Below are 12,396 nucleotides of genomic sequence, written 5' to 3' on the forward strand. Positions count from 1 at the left end.
CACGACGGTGTTGCAGGATGTCGTTCTCCAGGGCCCAAGGACTGTCGCCAAAGTGAACGAAGAGGCAGTGATTGGCTTCAGTCGGTTTCGCAACCTTTCTCATTGAACCCTGAAGAGGACACAGTCCACGATCTCGTGCTTGATATCTGCTAGCACGGCACACCTGGAGCATAACATGGTGTCAGAGCGACCAAGCCTGTGTTTAAAGAGTGGGGTGAAGGAGACAGCAGGAAACGCGTAACGACATTACTCATTTAGGGCATTGCCATAAAGGCAGTAGTTTTGAATTGTGCTTGGTACAGGTAAGGAAAGTCCACAAGCTGGTTTTTCCCAGTCGCCTTTGTCGCCTGACAGGTCATCAAGAAGGGGGACAGAGGCCTACAGTGGAGTCCTTGAACACCAATTACATTATGCATACTGCTCTCATCTCTCGACGAAGTCATACATTCGCAGCGATTTTGCAGAAGCTCGAATATCATTACCGGTAACATGCAAGGAAGTAAAAAACCGATCCGTCCAATGTATGTCACTTCTTGTGAAAGTAATGCCACTAGATAGGCAAACGAGCCGAGGCTAGCGCCATCTAGGGACAAACACAACACCAGAGCTAACTAACTAACCAACCAACCAACCAGATGCTATGGCGAGCCTTCTACCAGAAGTCGGGCATAGCCCACCCTGCCTTAAAGGTATAGGACATGGCTACTACTACATCGTTGAGCCTCCTATGTAGATCCAAGGGGACGAAGTCAACAAGTAATTCGCTAAATTTAATTAAAACAGCCCTTTCGGCTTGTTGGTGACAGACTTCCATAACGTAAAAGGGCTAAAAGCAAGACGAACACAGACACGCGGGCAATGAAAAAATGGCTGGGAAGCAAGCGAGCTGGTGAAGATGATGCATAATGTAAAAACCCCGAGACTAGGGAACACGAAGGGACGCTCGATGTTGTGCGCGTCTGTGTTCGTCCTGCTTTTAGCGCTTTTACGTTATGAAAGTAGTTCGCGAATTACTCGTTGATAATGGCATTAGTAATGCATTACGCATGCATTAGTAATGCACTCGTTACGTTACGCTACGTCTAGATGGTCAGTAAGACATCCGCTTCAGACAGCACTCTGCGTTCTTGGTCAATTAACATTGGCTAGCGGATATCCATGACATACAGATATGATTTGCTGACTGTGGCTGCTGACAAGGTTGATGATCGTGTAGTATAGGCCTTGGCTATCGAATGTCTTTCTTGCCTCTTACAATATGGCGGCTTCCTTCAATCGTGTAGGCTACTGCTTTCCAGTGGTGAAAGCTGTTATCTGTTGTTGTTCCTTCAGTGGAAATTTCTAGAAGTGTACCTTTGTGTCTAGACCGCTCGGAAAAAACACTTATTGTGCTTCACTGACGCCATACCTCCTGCTCCGTTATCACGTCTTGCTGCTCCTTTCGAAACACAGTCAGGCATGCTTGCCATCCAGATCATCTTGTGTGGAAACGACTGCAAGGACGACATCAGGCCCCATACTATGTAAGTGTAATTTATTCCATTAAACTCTTTAGTTCAGAGTCATATCGGCGTGTCGTCTACGTTCTTTCCTATCCGCTTTTTCAACCGAAATTTCAACTGCGCCAACGAATCGCAAGGCGCTTTATGATCCGTTCTGGAAAGCTGCTGCAAAACAACAGCGAGCATCCCAAGCAGCACAACATCTAGGTCCAATATTGGCAATAGAGGCAGATATTGGGCCAAGATATTGTGCTGCTTGGGATTGCTCAAACTCGCGATACGCGCGTGCCAAACAAGTTGCAGTACTTCTACCCTGCGTCGCAGACGGACCATTGCGCCAGCCCGTTCGAGAGACAAACATCGCTGTCGCTCTCTGCAAAATGCCGTGACGCCAGTCCATGTTGCTCTGGCCGTTTGCCACGTGGAATCTTTTTCATCCGATATCCGCGGAGCCTCCCTCCCGCCTGGATGATGGACGCAAAGTCGCCGGACGGGATTCTGAAACCCAGAAATAATAGGGCGGCGTATACCAGGCGAGTGATTAATGGCGGTGTCGTCGGGCCGATGCAGAGGAGGAAGTGTACGGTTGCTGGAGCAGCACAAACGGGGTTCTTGTATGGCAATTAAGGGCGAAATAACGTCTTAACGCTGATCACGATCACATGTGTAGGGGGGGCAATGGACTGCGCTCCTCTATTGCAGAATACAAACGGTTTTAATTATGGCGCGAAATTTAGAACCTGCCCTAACCGGTTCTCTGCAGTCGAGGTCGGATCGCACGTGTGTCTTCCATACCGCGCCGTGTTGTTGATGTTCCACAGGTGAGCTCAAGGCGTGTCTGTGATAGACAAGGACGAAGATGAAATGAAACAGTCTGGGGAAAATACAGGATAGTCCGAATGAGTTCTAGGAACAAACGGCTATGCAGTGAGAGCAGCATAAATGCCGTTTTTGCGGGTGAGTTATTCGGTTAGGCCGCAGGTATTTCAGTTCTTGAGGAATCAGCGTAAGTGGTGGATGGCTGATGCACTGCATGCTGCCCTAACTTCATGTCCATTGCCTGCCATTGGCTGAAACTTAAGCAAGTATACACCGTATATCCAGCACTGTTACGTGTGTTGCCCCGCATAAAATAAGTTTTCGTGCTGCATGACCACACGGTGCATCTGCGTAAAAAGCGGCGCGTTTGAAAAACGATGTATACATAGCACACGCTGCTCCAATACTGCGACAACGCGTGATGGGGTCGTCCTGTGGGTGGCCTCCAAACTGAAAGCTTCCTCGTGGCCTTCAGCTGACCTTGAGCGGCCGCCAAACGTCAAACTGCAGTTCGGAACCCATCACCTCTCATCTGTCAACGTCGACGCAGTGCACTGGCTGCAATTGCCTTTGTATGACTTCCGGACAACTTTGTATTCGCCGAAGATACTGGATAAAGCATTTGCGTAAATTTTACTCTCCCCAAAATCCTCTTGGTTTATGAATTCAGTAGTATTTTGTACTATCTAACTTACATGGTTTTTGGAGGTAACTTGCACGTAAGTTACTCCTAAGATACTTCCTTTCGTTTATTTATTTCTGAGACAGGAAAGTCGATGGTGAGTTGAGAGAAAGACGAATTAGGTATGTTTAGGCTGGGCTCTCGGGGTATCCGCACGACCGCGGTTAAGCGAGGATATCCGCGGAGGAAAGCGAGGGGGAGTGCATGCATTAAGAGGATACTTGAAAACAAAAAAAAAAAAAAAGGAGAAAGAAAGAAAGAGTATCCAAACAAGTATCCGTTTTTATCTTCATTTTGTTTGTTCTTGTTTGACAGTTAACGTTACAAATTGTAACTTTACGGTATTTTCACAGTCGGACGAGTTACATTTATGAGTACTTAGTATTCTACTGAAATACTTTTCAAGGTTGAGTATTTACTTCTGTATACTCAGCAAGGGCGCCGCCAGGATTTTTTTCAAGGGGGGGGGGGGTAGGTGGGCAGGGCGGAATGTTGAGGGGGGGGGGGCGCTCACGGTATGGGATCTGTATCTAATTCTATGCGTCAACTGCGCCCCCAACTATACACTGTCTTGGCTCAGGAAACCTGCGTTTCCGGAACGTAGAGACCAGTTCCACGCCATGCAGCCGTTTGTGCGATTTTGCGCAGACCCCAAGTTGGCGGACACAGTGTGACTGACAGTGTGCGTGGACAGTGTGTGCGAGTGACTGACAGAGTGTCTTAGTCACTCATTGGTTTTATTGTAGTTCACCATTTTTGTTTTCCTAAGTGATCCGGAGTAGCCGGCTCTCGTAATGAGTGCCCATTTCTTCATTTTATTTTATTTTCTAATCAACTCAACTCAACTCCAGACGCTGTGCCTGCATGACAGCCCTGGTAAGCGCAATGGCCGCTAAAATGTGGTCCCCACACCTATATGTTCCCGCATGATATTCTGTTCTGTATCAAAAAGAGCTACGCGTACCTGTTATGCAAATTACAACCGTAACAACAACAACATGACCCTTTCTTGCATCGCTAATTCCGCGTCCAAATACACGCTTTCCCAGAACACAAACAGCAGGAGATGCGTGTCTCACCAGGAAGTTGTTAGCTAAGAAGCCATAATTTCAATGTCGTACTATCCTGGACCTCAGCTAAAAAAAGAAAGAAGACAATAGCGTTCGAACAGCAATATCGCAAAAGTTTTTTTACGGCAGACGGAAGGGTCCCTGGGGTCTTCTCGATTGTATACAGTTACGACTACACAGATCGCGAACAATGAAATAACGGTTCGCAAGTCGTGCTCTTTATCCCGGTGTTCCCACCCCCACATACGTCCACAAACAAAGCTTGCAAGGTGTTTAAAAAAAACGACAGAAAAGCGGAGCTATTTACATCGCTTTGTCAAAAGTTTGTCGTGATCTCATGACGTATACCTCTTTTGGGTGGGGTTTTGTACCTTCTGTATAGACAGAGTGACCGCCCATGTATCAAAACGTCTTGGAGTGGTGTGGACAAACGCTGGATGCTATATTAACTGATATTGTGTCGCAATATAACATAATACGATACATGTGAGCTGTGTACGTGAACTGGGGGGAGATAAGAAACCTCTACAGGGAAATATGGCGTCCAAAAAATTAAACACGTATATGTATGTATCTGACACGCATTTTAAACAATCTGAAATTTATCGTTCTTCTCCAGCAACGTTCACACCATTTGGCTTCGCATAGTATCTTTACTTTCAATCATTGAAATAATGGTTAGAAAGCAAACAAGCTTGCTGGCAAAGATCCATAACGGAAACCCGGGGTACAGCTTGCGACATACTTGTCTTGAACCGACAGTTTGAGGTTCATTCGGCCTGGAATCTCCAGGCGTCGCAAGATTGTTTCTTTCGACTAATAAACGCGTGCTGGGTAGCATGCCGTACGTGTTTATTAGTTGGAAGAAACGTTCTTGTAACACGTGTAGATTTCAGATAGGATAAACCGCAAGCTTTAGATTCCAGACAATTATATGTCGCAAGCTGTACCTGTACCTACAGGTTCTGGAAAAACACTTATGAATAACGTCTCTCTCTCTCATCTTCCCTTCATTCTTTCTTTGCCGAATGACTCCTCAAGATAATCACACCTCCAGCGAACAAGAGGAATAGTTTTATTCAGCTATCAGCACGCCACCTGACGGTGAGCGTTTCCACCCACAAGGCAACCAAGCTAGTACCAAACACTGCGCAGGTGAAATTCGCCGTAACGATTCGGTTAGCCACGTGGTCGGTGGTCGCAACCAAGTTTGAAAAATGGATGCCTCGGATCCACATTTGCAGAGAATAATTATAGATGCACGGAACCTACCACCGAGCAGAGACCGTCTGTATCAACCGGTTTACAGCCCGTACTGCCACCTTTACAGCCGCCATATACCGGCAGACGGGACGTCCTAAATACAGCTGATCCTATACTGCTATCGGGGTATTTATATATAGCACACGTACGCGATATCCCGGCGCCTTAGACGCTGCACAGGGTTCCAGGATATGCACGTAAGCATTCCTGCTCACGTACACCGTTTTGACATAAGGGGAAACTGATAATTTATACCACCGTAGGCTCTGAGACTCGTACAGACGTGGACACGTGGACACTCGTATCGTGGACACGTAATCCCCACGTTTACTTCTAACGTTTCTTGTGTGTGTGTGTGTGTTCTTTGTTGTTTTGTTTTTTGTCCCTCCGGTCAAAACAGGTTGATGCGGAATACGTGGACCCTGTCCAAAAGCTCCCGCACTTTTTCTTTCTTGTCCTAATATTGCTGCCAAACTACGAGATCTATTCGCTGAAGTCAATTTCCTTCTCTGGCGTCGTTATGCCGGCATGTGTGAACCCCAGACACATACTAGCCGAAGCGTAATTTCTTCGAAGATTTACTAAACTGCTATTCCGCAAAAGGCATTTCTCCCGCCCCTTCCGGAGAACACGCTCTCTTGCAGCATAGATGCTTGCATCCGATCTCACAAGTGTTCCTACGAAGCCGTGCAACCTGTCACCCTGAATCACGGGTATTTCCGACGTGAGTGTACGCGAGTATGAATCCACGATTCTCGCATCTTGTATATACGTGATGTCGCCTTGATTCCGGGTTAGTGCCGCGTAGCAACTGTGGCTCTATGGGCGGCTACAGAGAGAGAGGACAGCAGGAATGAGTGGGGGACAGGGGGGCTAGTACGTGTCCTGGGCTGACTTCGGGGGACTCTGTGCGGGGGATATTCGTCTGGAAAGACTGACAGAAAACCTCAGGCAGTAACAGCCGGTGTCGGGGATTTGAACCCCCCCATGTCTCGGCGTCGAAGGCGATCGTCTTATAACAGCTACGCCACGCGAGCTGGTCCATTTATCTAATATTATTTCATTTATCTAATTTATTTATTAATTATTATTATTATTTATATATTATTATTATTATTTATATTATTATATTTATCTAATTTATTACATAATATTCTTCTATACCTTTCTCATCATGCATGCATGACGCGTAAGATCTACTTGCTGCAAAAAAGACAAGAGGGAAAAAGACGATGTATAAACGCCATAAGACAAAAAAAAACGGCACTGATGTTTCTGTGTGCTTTTTTCCTCTTCTTCTCTCTTTTATTTCCATTGCGAGAACGCTTCCTGCCTCCAGTGAAGCATGCCCATATTTTTAGGCATTGTACTCGCGGGACAAAGAGCCAGCAGTCACGGGTGGGATGGGCGTGACGGCCACCCGAACAATTCCAACAAATTTCACGTCATGCATATATGCGCCCCTCTGGACAGGCACACATCCAGAAGGCCTCCACTGTCAGTTATGCGGTGCAAAGCATCACTGAGTGACAGCTGACGGCCACAGCATTGCATTGCATCCGGTTAGACAGCATTACTCGCTGCGCCCAGCAGGGGGCGTTCCTTATCACAAACGGCCGCATTAATCTAGTCAGGTGTCGTCATCTTTCAAGTCTTTCAAGTCTATACCTGACACTTTGCCTGGTGGTGGGTAGTGACCTCATACTTTTTAGTTTCGCGCAGCGTCGAACACACATCATCATCACATCAGTTTTTTTTTTTTCTTATAATTTATGCGTGCCCTCCTCGGCAGCTCAGTCAGTAACGTGTTGGCTTGCTGAGTTCAAGGCCGCGGGTTCAAACCCTGCCGAGGACGGTAGCAATGTGGGAGAGGTAAACATTGCTTCCAGCACTGCGTGTCGGAGATTTCCGGCGCACGTCAAAAGAACCCCGGGTGGTCGAAATTATCCGCAGTTCTATACCTTGCGACACGTGCAACATGCCACCATATAGTAGACAAACCTTACGCGTAACGAACATCACGCCACCATTGTTATCATTTTAATCTATGCGTGCTTCATCAAGGTATGATAAACGCGCACTTACGATACACGCCCAAGGCTGGAGGGCATAGCGGTCACGTAACGTCGTAATAGTCTCACTGCGATAATGTGGATTAGGGGAGACAGGACGTAACCTACGAGACGCTGTGATACCGATAGCGGAGTTCCCGAGAGCATATATGCCTCTCAGAGCTTGTTGAATGATAAGGAAGGCGAACGAGAACAGTATGCAGATATATTGACCAGTCCATAAATGGCAAAACGTGTCGCGTGCTTGACAAGTTGCAGGGCCGGCGATAAGGGGGGGGGGGAAGGGGGCGAGTAAGGCGACCGCCTCAGGCCCCGCGCTTGCATAAGCCCCGCACACGAAGCCCTCAACCAGGGATTACTTTTTTTTTTAATATCAAGTACGCACTTAATCGTGTGAAACAGGTCCCGCGATGTACCTTTGCCTCAGGCCCCGCCACCCCTAGCACCGGCACTGGCAAGTTGTCGATCATAGAATTCGCAAGCGCAGCGTAGCACGTAGTTCGCCCACGACACTGGTTCGAACATGTGCTCTTGGAGTCCCTGCCACACGGGCACGAAAAATGGCGTTAAATGCTTAGTGAGTTATGCTGTGATGTCATTCGTGCGGTGCCACACGGTTAAAGGGGTACTGAACTGATGGTAGTACTTTGTGTAAAAACTGCACAGAGTGAAAGCAGGGATATCCCTCTACCTAAATATGTGGAAGACTTTGTGCAACTCAAGCGCTTCCACTATTTAAAAAAGCGGATCAAAGAGCGAAATCAACTCAACTCTCCCCTTCGTCTAATGCGTCAGCAAACGTCACTCGGCTATAGCAAACGGAGCATACTCATCTCCGAATGACGTCAACCAATCCTGGACTCCCACAAGGTCAGCCGCGGGGGAGAACCTGCCGAGCCTGTTTGCTGCCGCATTGTTGCGACTCCGTGGCTGCGGAGGGGTTTCACTTCAAAGAATAAGTGCGGCTTATAAAGTAATCTCATTTCTGTTCGTGAAGGTAACCGGAAAGATGTACAAATTATACGCTTTCGAAGGACATCCCTCGTGCATGTAATCTAGCAGCTCTGAAAAAAAAAAAAAAAAAAACACTTATTCAAATATACAGCAACACAGGTGATGGCCCACACGAAACGTCAAAATGACGTGATCGTATTGTTGTGAGAACTTGGAGGGCGGAGCATGTTCAAGAAATAGTGCGCAACGCGTTTTGTAATTACTGCGTTACTATGTCTTTGACAACAACCATAATTTAAGAAATTTTCCTACTGATACATCATTACTCTTATATCGGTTTACTGCCCCTTAATGCCATTTCCTGCTTACTGAGTTGGTCACAAGTAGTACCTGCTCTCGCAGGCCCTGTTAGAGTAACAATTTTAGTTTGCATAAAAACACTTTCCACTGTACAACACAGTGTGATTTGGTACACTTCAAACATCTTTTGACGAAAGAAGTCCCAAGTTTTTAGAAATATCATTGACAAATGCAAAGGAACTTGAGGTGCCGCCATAGTGCTCGTTTTAGATCCGGCACCGGTTGGCAAATACGTTAACTGACCATGAGATTCAGATACATTAGAACAACTCCACGCTTGACAGCGCTACAGAACACCCCCTTCGTATTATTGTATTTCAAAATATTACACGCATTTTCAATACGTTTGACTAGGTTTAAGTTAGCATAACTTATGTTTTTACTTGGTGAGTTAGCCGCATCGACATCATTGCGTTCAATGTCATAAGAAAATGACCTGTGGCACGAGCTTCGTAAATGTCATTCGAGACCCGAATGCCATTAGACGATAATGTCATTTTTCGTACCGGTGTGGCTCCGGTGCATAGCGTCATCTATGGCTACATCCTTTTTCGACTCCTCGGAATACTGGCGATCGTGACACCGCTTTCCTGCACGTTATTCGCCAAACTTGACTGTGCGTGTTCGCTGTATGAGGTCGCTTGTGCGGGAGGGTCGAAGGCTGCTTCTACTTCGAATGTAACTCACAACGGGACGTGACATTCGCATTTCCACGAGACGTGATTAGACTGGAGCTGTGTGATGTCACGCAGCCATAAACAGCGCTCTCGTTCAAGAAAACGTCTGCGTCGTGAACTAAGCTACAGATGGAAGCCAAGGTGCGGAGGCGATAACGCTGAAACCGGTTGCCCGGTATCAACAACGTCTTCTGCTGATGACTGCGTCTAGCGACACGAAATGCCATATTTAGCTGCTTCTGCGCGAACGTTCTTGCAACGGAAACGGACTTTTAGTGCGCAAAACGGGGAACCGGTTCGATGACGTTTGTATTGTCTCCCTCTTTCGGAACATCCTGGGGACATCATTCGTGGAGCTCTCACGCCTTCGTGGAAATTTTCCAACCGTCACCGCGTTGAGGAGAATGACCGCTAGAGTTACCGGACCTTGGCGTGACTCGGAAAACTGCGGACCGGCCTTGTCATGTAGACATTTCTTTCTTTTTACGTCTACCTCGAGTCGTGTAAACACGCCGAAATAAGAGATAAAAAAAAAGGGGGGGGGGATTTGTACGAAATGGCACAGGATGTAATCTATATAGAACGCGCTAACTTACACGAAAATTACAGACCCACTTTAGTTACACTAATGCCTTCGCATACTTCGTCGCAAGTAAAACGCAGTGCTGACGTGGATAGTGTCTGGCCAGGGGCGGACCCAGACCCTCGGTTTGCGGGGGGGGGGGGGGTTCTTTGTCAGAGCGCGTAGTGAGGGAGGGGAGAAAAGGAAATTTAATGTACAAACTGATGTTTGGGGGGCGACAATGTCACGGTGGACAATGTCACGACACCCGCGGACGTAGCGATGAGCACAAAATGGATGAGCCTGTAGCAGGATTGAAACCATGTCCGATTTCCCATGATTTAGGCCTGTTTCACACGATCTTTTCACACGACCGTTCGTCGTCCCGTGTGCTTCAAAACCAGAACCTAAGGGCATTCGATCCCATAGGTTCCAATGGGTTCCTTTTTCCCTCCGTTAAAAACACGGACTCGAAAGACGTTCGCATGAAACAGGCCTTAGAACTTCCACAACACGTCAGCGTCGTGTGAACATAGAAGGCGTATCCTGTGTAATACAACTTCCGAATGAGCAAGACAAGAATCATCCTCTCCAAGAGTGCTGACATCAGAACCACCCTTCTATACTCGAGAAAAGCATTGCACTCAAAATGCTTCCTTACATTCCACTCTTATCTATGCGTACTTGTTCGTGCATCACACATGCAAGCACACGGTAGATTTCATGCAAACACAGATTTCCCCAGGAAGGTGTCGCTGGTGTCGTGCAAGCCGTAACGGTTAACGCTATCGCTGGTCTTTCCTTGTGACTCAAAGAACGGGACACACACACCGGGATGCAGGGCGTAAAGGAAACTTTAGATGAGCAATATCAACACGAGCACCTAGTGCAAGACAAACGGATTGATTTTTTTTAGCCTAATCTAACCTATTTTTTGTGTGTTCTGTGCAGGGTCGGTGACAGTCGTGTCCTACATCTTCTGGATCGCCATCTAACGAACTTCGGTTTCGTGTCTGCAGTGGGCCTCAATTCCGTTCCCTCATGCTCAAACGGTTCATCATTGATTTTTTAAAAAATTCTCTGATTTTTTTTAATTCTGATTTTTTAAAAAATTCTCTGATTTTTAAAAAATTCTGATTTTTAAAAAATTCTCGCCGCGAAGCAACTGTGGTTGTGATCGGCGTACAGACATGGACATATGGAGAAAGGACAGCTGGAAGGAGTGGGGGACACTATACGCGTCCTGGGCTGGCTCTCAGGCGTAACTGTGCCGACATCGGTGAGAAAAGCCTGCTGGAAAACCCAGAGAAAACCTCAGTATATAGCACAGCCGGTGGTAGGATTGGAACCCAGCACTTCCCAGACTACAGCACGACCTATGGGATGTAGTACCACCGAGGAGCGAATGCTTTGATCCAGCACTCGGCCATGCTGCTGGGTACATCACTGATGCCACTGCGTTCACTGCAGTTAAATTACGTTACGATGTAAAGATAATAGGCAGAAATAGATGACTTCACCGAAGTTCTGTTACTGTGATTCTTAGCAGACCATTCGGTGCATAGACGACAGCGTGTCAGACAAGCGCAATGCGTTTTGGACCGGGCGTCAACGCGCACGTGACCATAAACATGGCCGCACCCATGATCGGCTGCAACACCGTTTGTAAGCAACGTCACTCCAGCTTCTGGGCGTCGTTTTGTGACGTATTTCGACCTCCACAATTAGTTTTATCCGATATCCTTGCACTCAACCAATCACAACAAAACACAAGGCTGCCAGACGAAACAGCGCCATAAATATGAACTCAGTGACAAAGGCGAGTCTACTTCAGTAGGATTCTCTGTAGGGAACAATAAAACAGGAATAATGCTGGTGTCCGCACCGTCAGCGTCTTATGCAACCCACACGTCCGTTCGAATCTTCAATACCATTGTATTGGTTCGCACAGGTACTCGGCAATTTGCTGGAATGCTCAGCATGCTCAGTCCCTTCGGGGGCCCTGTTGTCCTTTTTCATTATTTTTACTAGCATTCTTACTTATTGCGCGCCCCAAGGTCTTTCAGTAATATATGGGGGGGGGGGAGTGTTGGTATGTAGATAGCACTTATTTTCACTGCGCCTTGTTGTGTATTATCCGTCCTCCAGCAGGAGACACCGTGGGCGCGCTCCAGATTACACTTCTGCGCAGTTTTGTGGCGATGTATCGCCGTCATCTGCGAAAACCGCGGATGTAGCGAATTGCTCGCGTTCATAAAACGACGTATATATACGCACTTACCGATATAATGGTTACCATTCCTGTTAAGCAATATTGCATTACAATATAAAAGGATGCAGCAATAGTGGTACGATAGTGCAGGAACAGCTTTCTGTCCTCTGTGACAGACAGGATTCGAGAGGGAGGTCACTTTATATTTCTTTGTAACTGTTAT

The 12,396-nt window shown here is 47.0% G+C and overlaps 1 protein-coding gene and 1 long non-coding RNA gene across 3 annotated transcripts in view; one reads left to right on the top strand and one right to left on the bottom strand.

The window, feature by feature from the left end:
- Nucleotides 1–12,396, bottom strand: part of LOC135368366 (cuticlin-1-like) — a 201,634-nt gene that overhangs the window by 163,360 nt on the left and 25,878 nt on the right. The gene's annotated exons all lie outside the window — the stretch shown is intronic.
- LOC135368373 (uncharacterized) lies at nt 1,341–11,485 on the top strand. Its single transcript, XR_010414764.1, has 2 exons — nt 1,341–1,523; nt 10,913–11,485. It is a non-coding gene; the product is annotated as an uncharacterized LOC135368373 (long non-coding RNA).

This window comes from Ornithodoros turicata, chromosome 9, assembly GCF_037126465.1.
Source record: "Ornithodoros turicata isolate Travis chromosome 9, ASM3712646v1, whole genome shotgun sequence".
Taxonomy (NCBI): Eukaryota; Metazoa; Arthropoda; class Arachnida; order Ixodida; family Argasidae; genus Ornithodoros; species Ornithodoros turicata.